This window comes from Furipterus horrens, unplaced genomic scaffold (assembly GCF_987537825.1).
Source record: "Furipterus horrens unplaced genomic scaffold, mFurHor1.1.pri manual_scaffold_1, whole genome shotgun sequence".
In the NCBI taxonomy this organism is placed as follows: Eukaryota; Metazoa; Chordata; class Mammalia; order Chiroptera; family Furipteridae; genus Furipterus; species Furipterus horrens.
The window spans coordinates 142697391-142719793 of NW_028327171.1; the positions used below are offsets into that span (position 1 = coordinate 142697391).

Genomic DNA, 22403 nt, shown 5'->3' on the forward strand with positions numbered 1-22403 from the left:
TGAGTGACAAAGGTAGGTTTTCTTCTTGGAAATCAATGGGAGGGTTCTCTGATGTTATTAATCCAATTCTGGATAAGACAAATAAATGAGTTCTTTAAAAAAATTGTGTCATTACTATTTTCTGAGATGTGGTGAAATGCTCGGCACCAGAAAAAGTATTTATTTTCGTATAGCATCTGCAGGATAGGGGACTGAGGCATAGTAACAAATTCCATGTGAAAATTGTTTTTGTTTTTGTTTTTCCCTTGCAAATATGAAGAGTATGTGAGCAAACAAATTATATTTGTAGTATGAGAATGAACTATTTTAAATCTCATTTTTTAAAATATAGAACTTTCAAACAGCTTCCAAATTGAGATACTGCATCATTAAGCATTTGACATTTGTCCAGTTAAAACTATTGACTCATGCTTTCATTGCTCCCCCCTCAAATTACTACAGTGCCACAGCTGATCTGACTATATTTTCCATTTCTTATAAATAGCCACAAGAAAAGTATTAATTATCCTTGTACGATTTAATGCACCAACTGCCTTAACCTTTCAGGTTTTCTTAAACGCCAGCATAACAAGGCATATCCATGGCAGCAAATGTGATTTATGACAGGAATCTTTAATTTCTGTTTTTAAATATGTTACCCACCGATCTGCATACATTTAAATTCGCCTGCAACACTTTTCTCTGTCTTGAGGCTGTTGTTTAATATTCAAGAATGATTTTTGTCCACATACATTTTGGTCTATGTCACCTCAGATTAAATTATTACTGTTTTCAGCCTTTTCAGAGCAGGCCTCAGGCCCTTATTTACAAGAATCAATGAAACAGTAATGAAAATCCATTTTTCATACTATCAGCTCTGGCCTGCTTTTATTTAGTTAGCTGTGTCTAAGCAAGCAATTCATTTTGTGCAAATGTCATGTAGAGAAAAAAGGATGAGCCGTGAAAGGGTTAATCATGAAATAAGACCTAAGCTTTCTCCCATATAAAAAGCATCCGTAATGTTAAAATTAAAAAAAAAAGCCCTTCTTAATATATGCAAAGTAATGTATATTGACACATAAGCAAGGCTTTTCATGATGAATATTGAAATATATATGCAAAGCACAGGAAATGTGTAACATGTTATAGATCTTTCAGTGTACATTTAGAGGAAATGAACCATTTATATTCTACAATTTAGTGAATACCTACTGTTTATTGGTACAGAGCACATAGGAGTATATTTGTCTTAGTAATTTATTTAGGTAAATATATTTATTCTTCTAGGGGTTCTTGTGCTTTTCTTGGTTCTATAGTCCTAGACATAAATATTTAACAATGCATTGTCTCAAATGTTATTCATGTAATTTATCAGTGAAAACAGTGGAGTTGTAATAACTTTCAAGCCTGCACCTTCTCTTAAACCTGAGATTGATTTTGAATGCAGAAAACTGAGCTGGATTTTTCTCATACTGCTGAGCAGAATTATGCACTAGTAATAACCAGGAAAGCTAACCGAGTGCAGCTACCAAAAGAACAAGATTCATTTACTCTTTTTTGAATCAGCTTTCTTAAGCAAATACTTTGGTTGTCAAAGAAAAGGAGTTAGTGAGAGAAGAAAGCATTTAATTATCATGAATATATTTTGCTATATTTGCTGACCTACCCACTTTTCTTTATATAGAGATATATACAAAGAAATATACATATATATTTCCCCTTGTGAGTATTCCTCTTGGGGATTCCTTCTGAATTTTAATGCACTAGGTTATATGATGTCAGTTCAAATTATGACTAAGATCTTGTAAAAGTGACTGTCCACTTTTTAATATTACAAAGAAATGAATAGAGACTAAAAGCATTTGGAGTCTTCATTTTTGCTATGAACTTTCTTGGAAATATATTTTAAAGACATAATCTGGATTTTTTTACCTGTACATTTTTTCCATTATATTTGGCTTTTAAAAATCTGTTTCCTATGTTTGGTGATAGAATTTCTCATACTGGTATAATGTGCACCTGAAAAGTCACTTTTTTGGTAGTTTTAATTACATTCTAAAAAGCTGACAGTAATTTTCTGCTGAGCCAAATCAGAAAATTTCTGCATTATAACCCTAAAGCTGCATCTGAACAGCAGATTCCATACTGCCAGTGCTTGTATAGATCAAGGCATCAACTGGTAATGAAACAGGTCACTGTAAACTAATCAAACATGAAATCAAATTGCCTAGTCAACCCCCATTACCAATGTTATACTTACCTCCTCAAGTGTTCTTATCTATTACAATGTGTGCACAGAGCAGTTTTTATTCCAATATTAAAGCCCTATGTACTGATATTTTAAAGTATAGGAAAAGCACAATCATCTGAATTATCAGAGTCTGAATTTTTATGATAAATTGGTCATTAAAATATTTTATTATTGAATGAATGCTGTTAATTCAAGTTTGATAAAAATAAAAATTACTTGACTGGTTAGTGAGTAGTAGTAAATAAGTTGCTATTTTATATATTTTGTTATATAGTCAGCCCACCATTGGCTTGTCTTCATACACTGGCATTTATAAAAGGTGCATATGACTAAAAGGTTCCTTACCAGATGTATAAACAGAAAACAGCAAGGCACTGTGTTTTAAATTTCTCAAAATATTTAAGATAAGGGGGAAAGAGCACACAGCTTTACTTCTAAAGTTTAAAAACAATCCATTTGAGTTTCATTTATTCCAACAAGTCACATAAACTTTTTCACTTTCATATTTTTCAAATACATATAATTGCATTACAAATCCAACCTCTATAGGAAGGCCAAAGAGGTAAAGATTATGTTTGCAAGCTATTTCCTGAATTGCAAACTCTGTTTACAAATGACCAGTAGATCTAAGACCTGTTTTCCATGCTTTTATATATGATGAGGTATGGCTCATTTATATTACATTGCATCTACAAAATTTTGGTGAAAACTTAGGAAAATGTCAATGTTATATATTAAGTTTAAAAAAGAGTAATCTGCTATTAATCTCTTAGCTGTTTATCTACTTACAAAATACAGGAGACCGGGTGTTGGGAAGAAGTATACAAACATTTTAACATCTGATTTCTCTGTTGGATTAATTTTAAAATTACTTATTTTTAAAATTTTTGTATATTCTTATAATCTAAATTTGATCAAATGTATAGAGACTAGATAGTATTTTCCTAATAGAAAGAACTTTTTTTTTTTTTTTTTTTAACAGGAATGAGGTGTGGAAAGGAAACTTCCTCTATAAGAAGAAACAAGGCACACAAAGCGGGCGCAGAACCAATACCACCTCTCCCACCCAAAAAGGGTGTTGTTTTTTTTCCTTCACCTTTATTTTATTCTATTTTTTTCCATTACCGTTTATCCTCCTTATACCCTCTTCCACCTACACCCCCCGCACCCACTCCCCGCAATCAACACACTCTTGTCCTGTCCTTGAGTCCTTTCTCTTTGCCTGATCCCTCCACCTCTAAGCCCCTCCCCCAGAGCTGTCAGTCTGCTCTCTATCTATGAGTCTGTCTCTGTTTTCCTTGTTAGTTCAATTTATTCATTAGATTCCACATATGAGTGAAATTATATGGTATTTGTCTTTCTCTGATTGGCTTATTTCATTTGGCATAATGTTCTCCTGTTGCTTTTGCAAAGGGTAAAATTTTCTTTTTTACTACCGAGTAGTATTCAATTGTGGAAATCTATCATAGTTGTTTTATCCCGTCATCTACTGGTGGATAACAATTGAGCTGTTTCCAAATTTTGGCAATTGTAAATAACACTGAGATGAACACAGAGGTATTTGTGTTCTTTCAGATTAGTGTTTCAGTTTTCTTCAGATAAACTCCCAGAAGTGGAATCACTGGGTCATAAGACAGTTATATTTTTAATTTTTTGAGGTATCTCTTACCGCTTTCCACAGTGGCTGCACCAGTCTGCATTCCCACCAACACTACAAAAGAGTTCCCCTTTCTCCACATCCTCACCAGTAGTTATTGTTTGTTGACTTATTGTTGATAGCCATTCTGACAGGTGTGAGGTGATATCTCATTGTCGTTTTAATTTGCATTTTTCTTATGATTTGTGACATTGAACATCTTTTCATGTTCATTGGCCATCTGTATGTCCTCTTTGGAGAAGTGTCTATTCAGGTCCTTTGCCCATCCCCATAAGATATTTACCTCAATTCAGAAACAATATCTTTAAAAATTCCTCTGAGGAGCTTTAGAAGAGATAGTAATAATTAAATACAAATTATTGCTTGCTTCCTAACTTTGATCAGCTGTGTGAACAAATGAAGAGTTTGGTGGCAGGGTGTAAGCAAGGGAGAAGGAGGCACATGATGTGAAGAGTAGACCTTGGTGCAGGGTCACACTGGGACAAGATTTGGAATGAAATGAATGTGCTGGAACCTGACACTGTTGCTTTTCTATTGTGTTTAAAAATTTTTGAATCCCACTCTTCTATTTCCTCATCTGTAAAATGGTGATAATTTTAGTACCCACATCACAGACTTGTGGTTACAATAAAATAATACCCATGAAGCATTTATAATCATTCTTTGTACATGGTAAGAGTTTAAAAATTGTTACCTATTACCTATAGAAAGTATATCTAAGTGTGTAGGAATCACTGGAGAAGATTATTTTTAATTGGAGATAGATTCAGAAAGGGAGATATACAGGTATAATTTTTTAAATTAAATATTCTAAAATGGTATGAAACAGTTTGACTCCAAGAAAGAAGGGAGGATGGAGGAGTAATCATCTTTATTACCCTCCTCATTCTCCTATCCCCTGAAGTAGCAGGGCTCTTGCTGTCAAGAACCAAGGCTAGTATGATTAGCATTGATTAAATGGTATGATTTATCTGTGAGCTAGCCTGGGAACCTAACAACTCTATTCTGTAGTAAACATGTTCCTAATGAGATACAGCCGATCTACAAATGAACATTTATCTACAAACAAATATTTGGAATACACTTGTCCATGAGTTGACCTTCATATGTTATTATATCCTATTTGCCATTTTCTTAACAAACATATTTTAAAACAACATTGATATATATTCAATTGTAGGCAAGACAACCAAGAGGGAACAAGAAAACAAGAAAAAATACTATAAAAATAATTTTTCAGGTAAATATTAGTTAACAAATGTTCTCAATAAGCAAAGGCCAGAAAATATTTATTTATTATTTATTTTTGTCAGCCCTAGCTTGGAATTTAGAAAATTAGCCATATTTACGAATATATTCTATTGCCTTGTCCACATCTCATATAAACTCAAAATTGAAAAAATAAATAAAATTTTCTAACAAATACCTGAAAATGATTCAGTGTCTGACTGATGCACTTACATTTAAAACTGGACAGAACATTTAGTTGCCTTATTAAGTAACTGGAGAGAAGGGACAAAATAAAAGAAAAATATTTACATCTGTATTTTTCATGAATACCCTGTCATAGCACAGAATGTTACAAACATGAACAAAAGTAGCTATGCTTCTAAAAGAATAAGAGGAGGAATTAATTTATCTAAACATATTCAGATTCCATCGATGATTTATGACCATTTATGAGAGAAAGGAAATATCAATTTCTAAATTTATATTTAATATTTACAAATATGTAAATTAGATTGTCTCGGAAAAGAGTAGCAGATGTCTCTATCTTCTTGATGCTGATGGACTGCCTAGGTATTACTTTAAAATGATAGATTGGCAATGAGAATATTATTTTCTACTCTATTCCATCATATTCATTTGGACGCATTAATTCTTTTGAAAAAGATTATATATGCAATCCAATCTTGACAGCCTGGCTCTATTTAATAGGATGTTCTATTTAAATGTGAGGACATATTGATCTCATTCTGAAGTTTCTATCTAGTATCTATCAAGAAGATAAAGTTTGAACATTTTCCATGTTGGATCCTGTTCCAAAATTTTTGAAATTGAATATGTTGTAAAGAAAAAAAAAAAAAAGTAACTTTCACTTTTTGATTTGTAGACATTTTAAGAAAAAAAGAACATTGAAGGAAGTTGTAATATTTCTTTACATAGCTTCTTTTAGCAGGAGGACAGAATACTTACCTAAAAGGAAAAGTAAACCAAAGGTCCCATTTCTCCTACATTTTGGTAACTTAATCATTTTGTTCAGGGGATCTGAGTCATAAACTGTCACAATCTCCACAATGATCCAATTTATGGTAGTATTGTTCCTTTACATATACAGAACATTTCTGAGATCTTACTAAAATGATTTAAACTAAGTAAATCAATTTACTTTAAGATCTTGGATTGGTCTTGACTATTTCAAATTGGGCTGTTGAAGTGTTTTCACTAAATTATATTTATTTTTTATATTCCTGTGTAAAAAAAAAACAATTATTTTAGTATCCATTCAATGTGGGGTACATTTAATATAGAAAGAAAGTGGAATATTTTAATAAAATAAAAATGGACTCTAACCAAAGGCTGAGATCAAGAACCATCATTTTGATGTGTGTGTACATGTGCATGTGTGTTTACAATATATCATATATTCTAAACCAAAAAGTAGAAAAAATTTATAGAGTGCTGCATAAAGCATAAATAATGTTGAATAACAAATGTTGTTTATTTAAATATTCCACATTAAAGTGTTTTAGCCTAGTAGTGTTCTCCCAGTAACATTTGGATTCCATTTTGCATATGAATATCAAGTGCAATAATTTCTCATCATAAATCACTATATTTGTATATGTGCTGCTGAAGCAAACACATAAAATATTATGTTTGGCTAATTTAAAATATTTTTATTTTAAAACAAAAACAGAAATGACTCATATATACAGAGTTCTCTATATTTTTCATAGAAATAGATTTAAATAAAATTTTGAGCATTGATAGCATGTGGTGAAGCCTATCAAAAACACAATTTAAGAATACTTATTAGCATTTTTGTTTGCATTATACTAATGATTATATTAAGTATAATGCTTGCTCTTAAAAGCATAGTGTAATTATATTAATAAGCACCCAGTTACTGTGTTATGGAGATGTAATGAAGTCTGAAACAAAATCTCATACTCTAAAGGGCCCAGAATATGAATCTGGGATACCTAACTACCAATACAATGAATTTGAAACAATAAGTATAAATTGTGTGTTTTTGTAGAGATTTTTTTCTACTCAAATATCTGATATAAGCACAGTTATGATTAAAGCATAAGAACAAGAAATGCTTTATGTGTATATGCTATAGAAAGGTTATGCAGCTAATTTGACTATTGTTGGTAAAAAAAAAAAAGAAAAGAAAAGAAAAGAAAATAGTGAATTTGAATGCAATTACTCAGACTGGAACTACAACAGATTTAGTGCCAACACACACAAAAAGTAAAAATAAAACTCTATCTTAGAAGTAAATGTGTATCCATTTAATATTCACAGAAAGTGGAATGATTTTCCTAAAACATGCTCCCACTTATCTTTATATTATTTTTCATCATATATGAAATAAGTTATCTCTTCCTGACAAACTCATGGCTTTCTGCACACGATATATTTTTCTCAGGAGGTATTCACTATATGTACTTTTCTTAAAAGAAAAAATGTTACACTTTTTATTAATTACTATCTAACTGGAACCAAAATGTCAAAGGGATCTAATTACTAAATAAGAAAAATTAGAAATGGGTTAAATTTTCATTTATCTGGCTTAAAATGAAAAACAGATAGTTCAAAACATATACCAACACAATAGGCATTTCTCTTTGTATTTGTAATGCATTATTAAAATCAATTTGTATTACATAGCTAATGACTAAAGGAGTTGGCCCAAATCCACTCTGAAAGATAGTGGGAACTCAGCCTGAGAGTCAATTTGCAGAATGTTCCCTCATTCAAGTGAGTGTTTCTGTAGAAAAGTTGAAAGCTGAAAAATGTTCTTGGTGTATGGCTCTGAATGATCAAGTTCAAAATAAATTTGGAACCTCTTCCTCAAGGACCTATACAAGGCAATCTGGAATTAAGTTTTTTTTTTAAAAAAGACTTTTTTTTACTATTTTTGTTAATTTTCAATTAGAGTTGACATTTTAATATTATATTAGTTTCATGTGTACAGTATAGTGGTTACACAATTATATAAATTTACAAAGTGATCCCTCTGATAGTTCTAGTCCTCACCTGGACCACACATAGTTATTACAATATTATTGGCTATATTTCCTATGTTATACTTTACATCCCCAACACTGTTTTGTAACTACTGATTGATATGTCTCAATCCCTTCATCTTTTGCACCTAGTCCCCCAACCTCCCTCTCTTCTGGCACTCCTCAGTTTGTTCTCTATATATATGAGTCTGTTTAAAGAAGACTATTTTTTACTAATGGATGATTATAAGTATTTTCAAAATAATGATTAATAATAAACTATCTGTATATTGTATCCTATGTGTCACCTTTTGTATATATTAAGGAGGAAAAACAAAAGATTTCTAAAGAGGATGGTCTCACATGCACTTCCAAGTCCATTTTACCTCTCCTGTTCTGCTGTCAAACCTTGACTCTTCCTCCCTACCATATTTCAGTCTAAGTCATTGTTGGCTTCATGGCTAATGACCTCTGAAATTCCAGGATTCATAGTATTCTTTGGTTCATGGTGGTCCCAGCTATACTTGCTTCAATAGAATCATACTGTAGGTAAGACTACCCTTCCATTTTGAATTCTCCTTTCATGTTGTCCAATAGTTAAAGATAGAAAAACTATTTTATTGAACAAACAGGAGAAAGTAAGGGGAAAACAATGTTGAAAACTTCCTCTTAAAGACTTAAAGACTAAGGAACACATCTCTCTCTCTCCGTCTGCCTCTCTCACTCATACAAACACACTCTAACACAGGTGGTCACTGTGTTGCATATTTTTTGCTCTTCCAAGTTCATTGCCTATCTTTCTACATTCTGTTCTGCTTTGTGTTCTGGGAAGCTGGGTTGTGAAGACACTCTCTACAATACATTTTCTTTTGCCTTTATATTTAGTTTTAGCCAATGGGAATGTTAGATATGTTTGGAAAGTGGAAGGAAAGTGAAATGAGAATATATATTTCACTAGCTCACACTGTAGGTCTTCACTTTCCTAAAGGGCATGAATGTTGCTTAGTGGTGCTCTACTGAGTGATAATCTCAGAGAACCCTTAATTATCGCCACTGCTTTCTCTTCAAACTATAGATGGTATACTGCCTTGTTCTTGCTAGTCTTGGGTAAATGTATCATTTATTTATTTTCCCCTAGACTTTATCTGCTACTTTAAAAATAATTATTTTATTAAACCTGCCTCAATTATAAGCCAGAAACCTGATTGAGTAGTCCGGTGTTAGCAGAACCCTATTTCTGACCCTGTTGTCCTTCTGGGATCCTAACCTTCTTTCAATCTCTCCTTAGGGAGTACCCCTTTCAATTCTCTTTAGGTAAATAAAACCTACAGATCTCAAAGAGAGTGTACCAAAAGAATCATGTCCCTTCTTGTACAAGGGTAATATGTAGTACAAAGTAGTTCTCAGCACTATCTTGCTGAGTGGCTGGTTAATTTGGTCCAGGTTATGACCCTTTTTTGTATTTTCTAACTTCTGCACTCTCATAGGTAGTTTTATTTTATTTTTTTAACAGAACATACACATATCCCAAAGGCAAACAATGATTCTCCTAGATAGTAAAATCAAAATATTGATAGCAAGTTAACAATTTCTGAAAGGCAAAATATAGATGTGACTACCCCTCTTTCATAGATGTGGCTCTGTACATGATTTTCCAGAATGTTGAAGAATGTTACTTCTCCTTTTCCCAACTTTCAGTTTCCAGACTGAGCCCCACAGCTTACCATACATAAAAAATGGGGTTCATTATAATGCTTTCCTAAAACAACATAATGGCCACCCCTGATTAAATTATTTTTGAGCAAAAGTAAGTTCAACAACTAGACATTAATGTGCATGCAAAAAAGTGAATCTAGACACACATCTTGCACTCTTCACAAAAATTAACTCAAAATGAATTATATGCCTAAATATAAAACACAAAACTACAAAATTCCTGGAAGATAACATAGGAGAAAATCTAGATGACCCTAGTTATGGCATTGATATTCTAGACACAACACCAGAAGCACTACCCATGAAAGAAATAACTGATAAGCTGGAATAATTAAAAAGCAAAAAAGACCTTTTGTTCTGCAAAAGACACTGACAGAGGAATGATAAGAAAAGCCACATATACACTGGGAGAAAATATTTGCAAAATACATATCTGATAAAATACTGTTATCCAAAATATACCAAGAACTTTTAAAACTTAACAGTCAAAAAAAAAAAAACAAACAAAAAACTTGTTTTGAAATTGACAAAAGACCTGGACAGACACATTGTCTTTTGGTGATCCAGCGATTCCTCTGCTAGAATCATACCTGAAGAATCCTGAAACACCAGTTCAGAAGAACCTATGCACCCCTATCTTCTCATGTTCACAGCAGCACTGTTTACAATAGCCAAGTGCTGGAAACAGCGTAAGTGCCCATCTGTAGATGAGTGGATCAAAAAACTGTGGTACAGTTACACAATGGAATACTATGCAGCAGAGAGAAAGAAGGAACTCCTACCATTTGCAACAACATGGGTGGAACTAGAGAGTATTATGCTTAGTGAAATAAGCCAGGTAGTGAAAGACAAATACCATATGATCTTACCTAATACAGGAACCTAATCAACAAAACAAACAAATGAGCAAAATAGAATCACTGGCATAGAAACAAGGAACAGACTGACAGTGAACAGAGGGGAGAGGGTAAGGGGAAAAGTGGAGAAAGAAGGGGGAAGGTCTAGTCAAGGAACTAGTATAAATGGCCCATGGACATGGACAACAGGGTGGGGATTGACTGTGGGAGAGGTGGGAAGTGGGCAGGGCAAGAGAGAGCAATGGGGCAAAAATGGGACAACTATAATAGAAAAACAATAAAAATAAATTTAAAAATTTAAATGACAAAAAAAGATTTACAGATGACAGATAAGCATATGAAAAGGTATTCCGCATCATATGTCATCAAAGAATCTCAGAATAAAACAACAGTGAACTACCACTACACACCGATTAGACTGGCCAAAATTTAAAATGCCCATTAACACCAAATGCTGACAAAAATGTGGAACAAAAGAAAACCAGATTCATTGGTGGTAATAATACACAATGATACAGCCACTTGAGAATAGAATTTATCAGTTTTTTTTTTTTTTAACAAAACAACATACTCTCACCATACAATTCAGCAATCATGCTTCTTTGCATTTACCAAAATGGAGGAAAATTTATGACCACACCAAAACTTCCACATGGATAAAACAGCAGCTCTATTTATAGTTGCCAAAATTTAGAAGCAAAATATTTATTTTTCAGTATGTTAGCATATAAATAAATTGTGATACTTTCAGACAAAGAAATATAATTCAATACTAAAAACAAATGAGCTAATAATCCATGAAAAGACATGGAAGAACCTTTAAATCATACTTAAATGAAAGAATCCAATCTGACCAGGGTACATACTGTACGATCCAACTATATTACATACTTGTAAAGACAAAACTATGGAGACAGTGTAAAAGTCAGTGGTTGTCAGGAATTGGAAGGAATGGACAGGTGAATCATAGAGGATTTTTTAAGTCAGTAAAACTGTATTTATGAAACCATATGTTGGTTATACATCATTATACATTTGTCAGAACCAACGGAATGTACAACATTGAGAGTGAACCCCAGTGTAAACTATGAATATGGGTGATAATGGTGTGTCAATGTAGAGTTCTGGTTGTAACAAATGTACCACTCTGGTGCAGGATATTGACATTAAGGGACACTGTGCATGTGTAAGGACAGGAGGTATATGAGAAATCTCTGTTCCTTCTGCTCCATTATTCTGGGAACCTAAAACCACACTAAAAAATAATCTGTGTAAACAACAACAAAAAGTAAATCTGTAGTGAAGGTTTTCACTTCTATTTCCATTCTTCTTCATATCAAAACATAGTTAGTAGACAGAACCACAGAAAGAAGTTGTCTTCTGTTTTGCACAGTGATTGTTCTCCCACCATTATGTCACTTCCTAACTCCAGAGTTGAGCATTATGGATTTGTTAGTTCTAGTGACTAAATGCACAAGCATGTAGAACAATCTCAAATAATTCACATTCAATAGAGTAATTTAATGGACCACACAGTTGAAAAACAAGTTTGCTGTGCTGAAGGGGCTATGGTAACATTTTTAAAAAATTCTACTGTATAGACTTACATGAAAAATTAGAGCTAGAGAAAACTTAGGTCTTTAGAATTCCAGATTTTTCAAAATATGTGGAAAAAATTAGACTATTTCACAGAACCAAGTCATTTTTAAAAATTTCATTAAATAATATATGGATGCTGTCTACATTGCAATTATATAAACTTTCAAGCTATTAACTTGAAGTTAATAATTTGGTCAATGATTGTTTCTATAGATATTTCTACTATGACTTCCTCATTGTAATTTTTTAGAAATTACAAAATATTTTTATGTGTGCAATTTTATTCTATCTTCATCCCAGTTAAATAGAAATGACCATTGATATTTTCTAATCACCTAGGCCTGGTCACCTGTTGATTGAACCTGAGAAAAAAATCTTACATTTTCCTTTCTTGTTTTCTTTTCTTAATAAGTTTTTCTATCATCGTCACTTCCTCCACCTTGATGGTAGGTTTACCTCTGGAATTATAAATTTGTGTGGTGTGTGTTTGTGTGTGTGTGTGTACCATTCCCATGTAACAACAAACAGAAAACCGGTAACCCATTTCCCACAAGAAAAATATTCTAATTCCACATTTACTCTTAACCTACCTTTCTAGTCACACTTCCTACTACTAACCCATTCCTTAACCTATAAACTTTATTTTCAAGACCACAGAATTTATCAGCCTTGTAACAGCATGAGGATCATGTTCCCATGTCTTAAATCTACTTCCTCTTCTTCTTGGAAGATCCTGCCTTTTCCTTCTGGTAAATCATCTAAAACCCAGCTAATATTCTTTGATCTATGAAGTCTTACCAACTCTGACATCCCTAGAGAGAAATGGTAGCTCCAATTCTCCCATGTCTTTATACATACCTATCACATTTAAGTCAGTCTAGTTCACTAGGTTGAAATTTCCTGGAGAAATTATTCATTTATACAAATCACATTGTAGACACATGATAAATGCTTTCTGAGAGAATGAAGGGATAAATGAATGGATCACCATCTTTCAAACTGAGACTTGGTGAGGATAAGTGACTGGGTGACTTAACTAGAAAATGAATTAATCAGAAAGATGACATGGATACTTCAGGATTCCACTATTCTTTCTACAGAAATGACCTGGAATTTTTTTTTTTTTTCAAAATATAAATGTCACATATCAGGCCAGACACAATGCATCAGAGTCTCTGAGCCAATATGTACATATTTCTAAGACTGCACAGACAAATAGTGTCAAAAATGAGAGGTGAGAATGACTTTTAATTGTGTCTCATTGCCCCTCTCCCCCATCACACCTACAATTGAGTACAGAAACACAGTTGCTGGCACCACAGACACTACAAGTCTTCTGCCAATATTCCTGGAGTTCTAGACTTTGATTCAGGAAAAGGAGTATTAGGGGCATGGGACTGGAGTGACATGTGTCGTACAATAAGAGGAAAGGTAGACTGAAACCATGCTTGCCAGGGAGAAGCAGCATCTGGCCATTTACCCTTTGCTGGTGAGTCAGGGATATTGTGCAACAGAGGGAATAAACCAGGCTAATATAGACTTGCTGCTATAAGATACAGGCACATCAAGACAGAGACAGAGTTGCCCACAAATTACAGGGAAACAAAACAGCTGCTATTTATTTAGGCTGAGATACCATTTGATATTCCCATAACCTATCACCTTTTCGAAATGGCACCTAATTTTAATGGAACAGAGGTAATTCAAAACTCACCTTTGCTTTTTAACTTTTGCCACATCCCTTGAAAATGACATCCTATAGCTTCAGAATAGTGGGAGAATCATACTCAGAAAGATGGGGGAAAATTGATCTGTAGGTAGAGAGTATATCTCTAAATATATACTTGTTTTTCACTATGTGCAATAGGGTTGTTTTTGTTTGTTAGTATGTTTTGCCATCAAAGACTTTAATAATAAGACATTGAGTAGTCATTTGTGAACTAATTTGAATGTCAAATCACTGTTCACTGAGCCTTTCTCTGTTGTTATTGATCACACATGAATACCCTAGTATCCCAAGCTATACATAATTTTATTTTATTCCTCCTATTTTCTTTCTATTTACTATTTCCTTTGCCCTGACTTACTAGGTGTCACATTCTGTGTGAGTGCTATAGGCAAGTCATTTATTTAGAGGGGTGGTGCCTTGTTCCCCATGGGCCTGCTAAAATAATCAACTCTGTGATTCTTTTGTTTGTCCTGGTCCCCTAGTTTTTTCCCCCCTAAAGCCAATTGCTTACAGTGAGGTAAGATCCCAAAATAGAGTCAAGAGCATTGCTGCATGATCTTTTTATTATTTCAGGGTTGTTTTTTAGATTCTCTGTTTCATTTGTATGTTGTTGAGAAGTTTGAAAGCTCCTAATTCTAATGAGCATTAAAATCCTCAGGAGTAACTCTTCTCTTCCCATCAGCTATTTCTGTGTTCTTGCAGAGTTCACTTCCCCTTTAATCTTGGGGCCTCATTAGTGACTTTTATACTGGTAAAAAGGGTAGAGTTTTACAGAATGGAAGCTCACACTCTGAAAACACTGACATTTCCTCTGTCATCATGACCTTATATGGCAGTCTCTGTTACTGACATTTGTCCAAAGATTTAGTATAAAAGATAAACTTATTTTTCTTAGGTGCATCAAGCTAATCTTTTTTGTTCCATAAATATTCATGTAAAAGATTCAAGAATCAGGAAGAACCTTCGGTAATCATATCATTGCTCATGAGAAAAATTAAAGGAAAACAATAAATATTTGTTTGTATGTGTGTTATACATATATTAGAAGAAAGAGAGAGACAGAGATAGACAGAGAGGGAGAAAGAATAGAGGTCTAGGTTAGGGCAACTCTCAAAGTCTATTTCATTTATCCATTAAAGAAAGAGTGCATTAGAATTTCAGCAGTATATCCAGAGCCTAATGTGAGACCTTTGGGATGGATGCTTTAGAGGCACTAAAAGATTATCTCTGACATTGAAAATGCCTGGTGCCTTGTCCTTGCCTTTTAGACCCTGTGTCTTCAAAGCTTCACCTCGAGAAGGACTGACTGCAGTGATATGCTTATAGCTCCATTTGCAGACTTTCTTATAGGTTCATAAATGGAGACTAGAAGGAGGAGGGAAAGGAATAAAATTTAATAACTGAATAAAAATGTAAATAAAGATTTGCCTAAAATTACTTGTCCAAGAAATAATTCTCCCTCCCCCTTAAGCTAATACTTTGATAAGCTCAGCACAGTGATCCTGATTTGGAGCGTGACCTTTGAAAATGCTCTCCAGCTTGATTAAAGATGTATTAAATTTGTTTAAATAAACCTCGTTGTAATGGCACATCATTTGTAAGAAGCTATTAGGGGGCTGGAAACTGTGCTGCTGTATTTGCATGAAAATGTGCCCTGCTCGAATAGAGGATCTCTCCTGAATTAACTGCAAAGGGAAAGTGACACTTTCATAATTTTTTCTGACAAAAAATAAAAGAAAGGAAAACTTTATGCTAAGCTCTGCAAGAAAGGGGGCAACAGCATGCCAATTACAGAGCCAGACATGAAGTCAGGGCTCTCAGTCCAATCAGCATTCTTGACGTTCTCAAGGTATTTGGTTAAATGCAATCGATAATATTTATTTTGCTCCCAGAATGGCTTCATCTTTTAGCCTATGTGTGTGAGCACATGAATTGTTTCAGACTAACGAAATCCACAGCAATGTCCAAAAGGAAACTGTATTATCATATATCTTGAAATTCCATGACTGGAATTCTTCCCTGGCTTCAATGTTGGTGTCATCTTTGCAAAGGTAATGCTCTCTGGGTTTTGGGAGAAGTTGGAGCACGTGGATGCCTTTGTCCACCACCCTCACATGAAGTCTATAGTTATCAGATGTACTGTAATTCCTAGCAATGGCTCCCAAATGAGCTTCCACTGTGATGGAAAAGGGTCTCTCCTCTGAATCAAATGTTAAATTAAAACCTTTCAGATTTTGTAGGAGTCAAGGTTCCAAGCCATCTGCTAATTGGAGGAGCTCCAGCCTCTTTCTTGTCACTATTTTCTCATCTTCTCAGGTACAAAAATGCCCATTTTTAACCTAGCTTCTTGATCAGTCCTTCTGTTTCACTGTTGAAAAGTTCTAATTGTATCTGTTTGCTGAAAACTACCACAGCTGACCCAGTTTATGGAGTCTTCTCACTGAGGTGCATAAGGACCAGCTCTCTATGACATAGGAAGTGATCAGGAAATGTTATTCAGCTCCCTGCCACACTCAAGCAGCTCCTCTGTTCCAGGCATTGTGCTAAGAATTTTCTTTTTTTTCATTCTTAAAATAACCTCATAATTAGATAATATTCCCATAATTATAAGTTGACGAACCGAGGCTCAGTAACTGGCCTGAAATCGCATAATTAGCAAGTGGTGAAGCTGTGTTTTCAGCTTAAGTGTGTCTGACTCTAATGCCCATGCCATTTTATTATACTAACTTTGAGTCGAATTTACCATCTGGAGGTAAATTAAAGGACCCAGCTATAAGGCATGACTGGCAATATTGATTAACATTTGCAGATTCTGAGACACACAGGAGAGTGTCCTCCACAAGATAAACCATTCATGTAGCAGGACAATGCTATCCTGGCCAGCAATGTTTAGGAGGTCAAATTGTTGTCTGTCATTTAGAACCTCTCTCATTTTTCTCCTTTTTAAAATTTCTTTAAGGCTGTGGCACTCTCTGTTAAATATTTTTAGGTAGCACATTTTCATCATTAAAACTAATTTTTTAAAAGAACTTAATGTAATTTGAGATTGTCTAATGATTAAATCAAGTTATATTTTGAACATGACTTGTATTATCCTAAATATGTAATAATATTTCTCTGCCATCTAAATTTATATGAAGGCAATTCTAATAAAGTTTAGAGTAATGGAAACTTTTTAGAGTCAGTACATAGTTTTCTTAAGTGACTACTATAAAGAAGATAATGAGAAGTGAAAGGAAGAGAAGGAAATTCAAGAAGCGTTTACCAGAAGACCAGAAAATGCATGAAGGGAAGTTAGGGGATGGCGGGATCTAGCAAAAAGTATAAAGGATTCAGGGACATGGATCACAATGTGGCAATTGCAGGGGGAAGAAGAATATAAGGGGGTTAAATGGTAATTTAAAAAAAGAAAGAAAATGCATGAACAAACATTTGTTGATTGTGTCTGAGAGGAGGTCAAAGAATGTTTGAGACAATTCCTTTTTATTAGTAGTAGTAGTTGTAGTATTATCCTACCTAAAATTTCATATCCATTTGAAATTTTAGAAATAACATTTTTAATAATAGAAATTTTTTAGAATATTGTGCCTAACACCCTCATTCAGTAAAAAACAGGACAAACTAAACAAATAAACAAAAAGACCTGTCAGAGGTAGTTTCCCAACCTATAGCTTATCCTTGTTTTCTTTCTGTTACATGGCTCAGTCACACCTAATAACAAGTCTTACATTTGATGTCTTCAAAACTAACAAGATCTTCAGAGAAAGTGTCATGTCAGCCTTGTAAAAATTTTTTTATTCTTTCATTTTTTAAATCCAAAATCTACTTTAATTTTTCCTCTTGATTTGAAATAGAAAAAGTCACAAAATAATAAATGCTAAAAAAAAAAATAGGAAGTGATAAAGCTATAATTTCCATAGGGTTCCAGTAAAATTTTTGTTTTCTTTGGTTCAAATGAGCTGCCTGCTCCTGTTCACAATCTTCATCAACATGAAGCTCTGAAGCACCACCTCCAAACCATTTTCTAATATTTTCCTTAAGCAGCACTTAACATTGAGATAGTGAAGAAAGGTACTTCTTTATTACCTAAGTGGGGTACAAGTACTACCCCTGCTCCCCTGAGGTTGGTCGAGGCCCACATGGCGTTACACACTCTTTGCCAGAAATCTATATATGTTCGTTTTGCTGGGGAAAAAAAAAAGCAAAAGGGAACTCTTTCTGAATCTTTTGCATAGAGACCCAGAATTTAAACTAATGCTCCTGCCTTCTAGTGCTTTTTTTCCTCCTCATTTCCTTTCAGTTTTTAATTTACCATTCCCAGCTGAGATACTTGAGCAGATAGAAGCAACCCAGCTCCAGGCTAATTGGTTCATCATGTACTTTTATGATAATTTTCATTCTGGATTTTGATTAGGTCAGTGTGGGGACTGCTTTGGTCAAAGATTGTAATGATCTGCCCATTAACTCTGAAATAGGGTCTTTGACTGTACTCATCTTATTAGATATGTCAGTTGACTTTAACTGTGCTAACCATGAAATATTACTGAACTCTCTTAATGTCCTATGCTGGACTCTAATATTTTCCATAGTCATTTCAGTCCTATTCAACTCAATTTGTTACTTTTGCTGGAAGTTCTAAATGTTGATGATGGACAGATGACATACTAATTCTTCTTAAGAATCAGTAAGAATTTGTAGGATCAGCTCTTCACATATATCTAGGGTAGTGAAATATGTCATTGTTCTGAATCAGACAGACATGGTTGCATTTGCAGCTCCACCACTTACTACATTCTCTAATTGGTGACAAAACACCCATTTTTTGCTTCTGTTTCTCCAGGTGTGATCCTAAAATCCATGACACGTCTATAATGCATGATACAATGATATGCATATAGGAAAATTACAATTAGTGCTGCTACTATTACTCCTGTTTTAAGGTTATCGAAACAAATTTAAAACATTGTAACTCATTGAAATGTAGGTTTAGAGTATAACACAGGGAATATTACAGTTATTCAGGGTTCAAGCTGTATCAACTGAGATTTTGCTTTCTTGATATTTAGTGGTATTTGGGAATGTGGAAGTACTTGGACAGTTGATTCTGTTCTCACTTTCATTTTGTGTGTCTCACATTCTATTAGGTTTTGGTTAATTTCACCTTGGACTTGATTGATATCTATTTCCATTAAACGATATTACAGAGGGGCAACACTTTGTCTACATTTTGTTGAATCAGACTCATTTCAATTTACTTGTTAGCAATTTTGAGTTCATTTTGGATTATAAATTTTGTAATCCATGTTGAACACTACTTCCACGTCAAGTTTGTATTTTGCTTCTATTTAAGATTCAGTTACTTTAACCATTTGGAAAGTTGTTTTTAAGTCCTGATGTGATTTAATTTATTTCTGATATTGTTCCCCCTTTAGCTTGTTATTTAATGTTTAGACATGAGCAAATTTTATTCTCAGAAGGCTAAAAATTGCTAACAGAACTGCTTTTACACAACCAAAGTGAAAATCTGAGATAGAGTTTTCCAATAACAGATGTCTTCAGGAAAATAATTTACTTATCCCAAATTATCTTAATGATCAATATATTTAGAAAAAAAAAACCTGTTTTTCATATAATATGTTTTCATATACTATATATGTTTTCGATTGACCTTTCTATTCTATCCTATTATGTTTTATAAAGCTTCATTTTAAAATGATTGAAAGTGAGTAAAATATCAAAGATATAATTTAATTACATTTTTGAATTTTTGGTTATTAGGTAATAGACTGCTAAAGTTTGTATGGTTAATAAAACAAAGACATATAAAATAATAAAATAAATTATTATTCTATTTTTATTTAATATAATTTTCATTTGTTAATGTTGACTAAATTACTGAGTCATGATTTGTATATAATTTTTATTCTAATGTAAATGATGATGTAAAGGGTAACAAAATAAAGTGCTACCACATTCATGGAATACTAAATTTACAAAAAATGAAAAGTTAGATATTCTGTTTTCAGAAATATTTTTAAAATGTAAATGGTCAAAACCATCTATTAAAATTAAAATCAAATATAAATGATAATTACTAAACACAAGTTAAATTATTTAAATAAATAAATAACTTAATTTAAAATTTGAAAGTTTTATTAAATCTTATCAAATACTTCTCTATGAACAGTTCTTGTGTTCTGTGCTCACCTCACCCAGATGTAAGGAAGTGGTGTCATGCACCACTGTGTGACATCTGGAGCTACATAGAAAAAAAAAAGTTAACCATGAATTGTTTAACATTGAAAAATAATTCTCAGCCATCAAGAGCAACTGTCACAAATACTGTGTTAATTCATGAATAGCTCCAGAACTTCAAATTACAGCATGAAAAAGAGCATGAAATGGACACTTGACATTCCTGGGAAATTATACTTTGTGAAAAAATTCATTGCATGCATTCTCCCTGGGAGAAAGAATTTGATGAGTTAATTAATTTGTCTTTCAATTTACCAAGTATTTCTACTGCTCATGCTCTTTACTCTCTGACAAACCATCCCTCTCTGGTGTGGGCAGGAGCAAGCCCTTCACATCTTTATGGCCTTCTGATTCAGTTGTCTTTCATTTCAAGGACATAAAGCAGAAGGTATGGAAGAGCATTTCCTGAAGCCAGAATGGTGTGAGCCACAAAGTAGACCTCCAGGGTTACGGGTCTTACTGTGCCACTGCTGAGTGACAGTCACGCATCTGTAATTACTCCTTTTGTGTTTCTGATATGTGAGATCATCTAAAGTGTGGAGTTCCTCATGTTCAGGTCTAAGGCTTAATGTACTCAAGTTTCCATGATACAACCTCTCTCATTAAAGGCTCCCCACTGTCTACTGAAAAGTTTTAGATGACATTCAGACCTAAAGCCATGACTCAAATATTGCCTACTTGTCTAGATTCATTACTTATCACTCCCACACCCTGCATTGGTTCCCTTTGCTTATTTTCCTCTTCTCATAATGCCCCCTGATCTTTTAAGTGGTAGTCAGGACTTGTACACAATATCTCAATTCAGGACCTGTGTTCTTAACCACTATGCTCAGCTATTTACCAGCACCCAGTTGTCCATTTCATTATTAAGCATCTATTACTTTCCTTTCCTTCACAAGGGCATTTAATGATTCCTACCAACTAAGGGAAATGTTTATATGCAATTATATTATACCATCTTTTGACTCTCATATGCTTATTAAAGTGAATCATTCCCTCTCTTTTCATATTAGGCATATTTATTCCAACCAGATTATATACTCCATTAAGGCAGAAATTATGGCTTATACTTCTTGGTGTACCCTTTACTGCTAAATACCACGACTATGGCATTTAATAGTTACAATCTAAATAAATCTATTTTACATAAAAGACTACCTATAAGTGAGAGATGCTTTGTGTATAATGAGTCATTTTGGTTTTTTTGCTTATTCTCTCCAATTAATTTGGTAAAATTTCCAGTTAGAACATAATGTCTGTAAAAATTTTTATAGGTTCATTCCTCTTTTCCAGTGGGGATACCTTCTTGTTCTACATTTGTGTGTGCTTGGGGTGGACACCTGGTGGAAGGTCTGTTCACAGGCATGCAGATGGCTACTGGGAGCACACCGCCCCCTCATGAAAACTGGCTAGCTACTGAGAGAACTACCTTATGTCCCAATCCAAAGTCATCCTGCATGTTTTCTTTACCAGGAGTTAAAGAACATACCCTGTTCCTATCCAAATGTAAGTAGTTTAATTTCAAAATGAAAAGTGTCACAATAGCAAAAAGAAAAAAAGTTGAAAGATTCCTTACATCATTATCAATTGGCATATCTTCCTTTTACTGGTTATGTACATGGTACAAACCCTTCTAAAATATTCTTAATAAAAAACTAACATATATTTTATTCTTGAAACTGAATCATTAAAAAAATGTCATAAGTAATTTTTATCCTCACACTGTCCAGTCTAGACATGATAGCTTAAGAACTATTTGTCTTTACCTCTCAAACATGTCTAAAATCTCTTCTGCCTTGAAAATGTTCTTTTCTAAACCAGCACTCACATTTCTTCAGAAGGGACATATATACAGCTAGTTGTTATGAATCTAAGGGACTTATAATTTCAATTGCAATTATCTTTTTTCTACTAGAGTGCCCCATCAATTCAGTAAAAAGCAAAGGAAAAAAATTAAGCAACAGCTATAAACCAGGTGTTTTGTCCAGCAGTTATACAAACAAACATTAGATGAACTCCTTACCATCTAGAAAAATTGATTGTTCCTGTTAAAATGCAAATGTCACCTAAATAAGCTAACACATCAAACTGCTTAACCATTAATTTTTGCCAAATTATTAGT

The 22403-nt window shown here is 33.5% G+C and overlaps 1 pseudogene; it reads right to left on the reverse strand.

The window, feature by feature from the left end:
• Window positions 1-22403, reverse strand: part of LOC150021994 (translocon-associated protein subunit alpha-like) — a 48327-nt pseudogene that overhangs the window by 24272 nt on the left and 1652 nt on the right.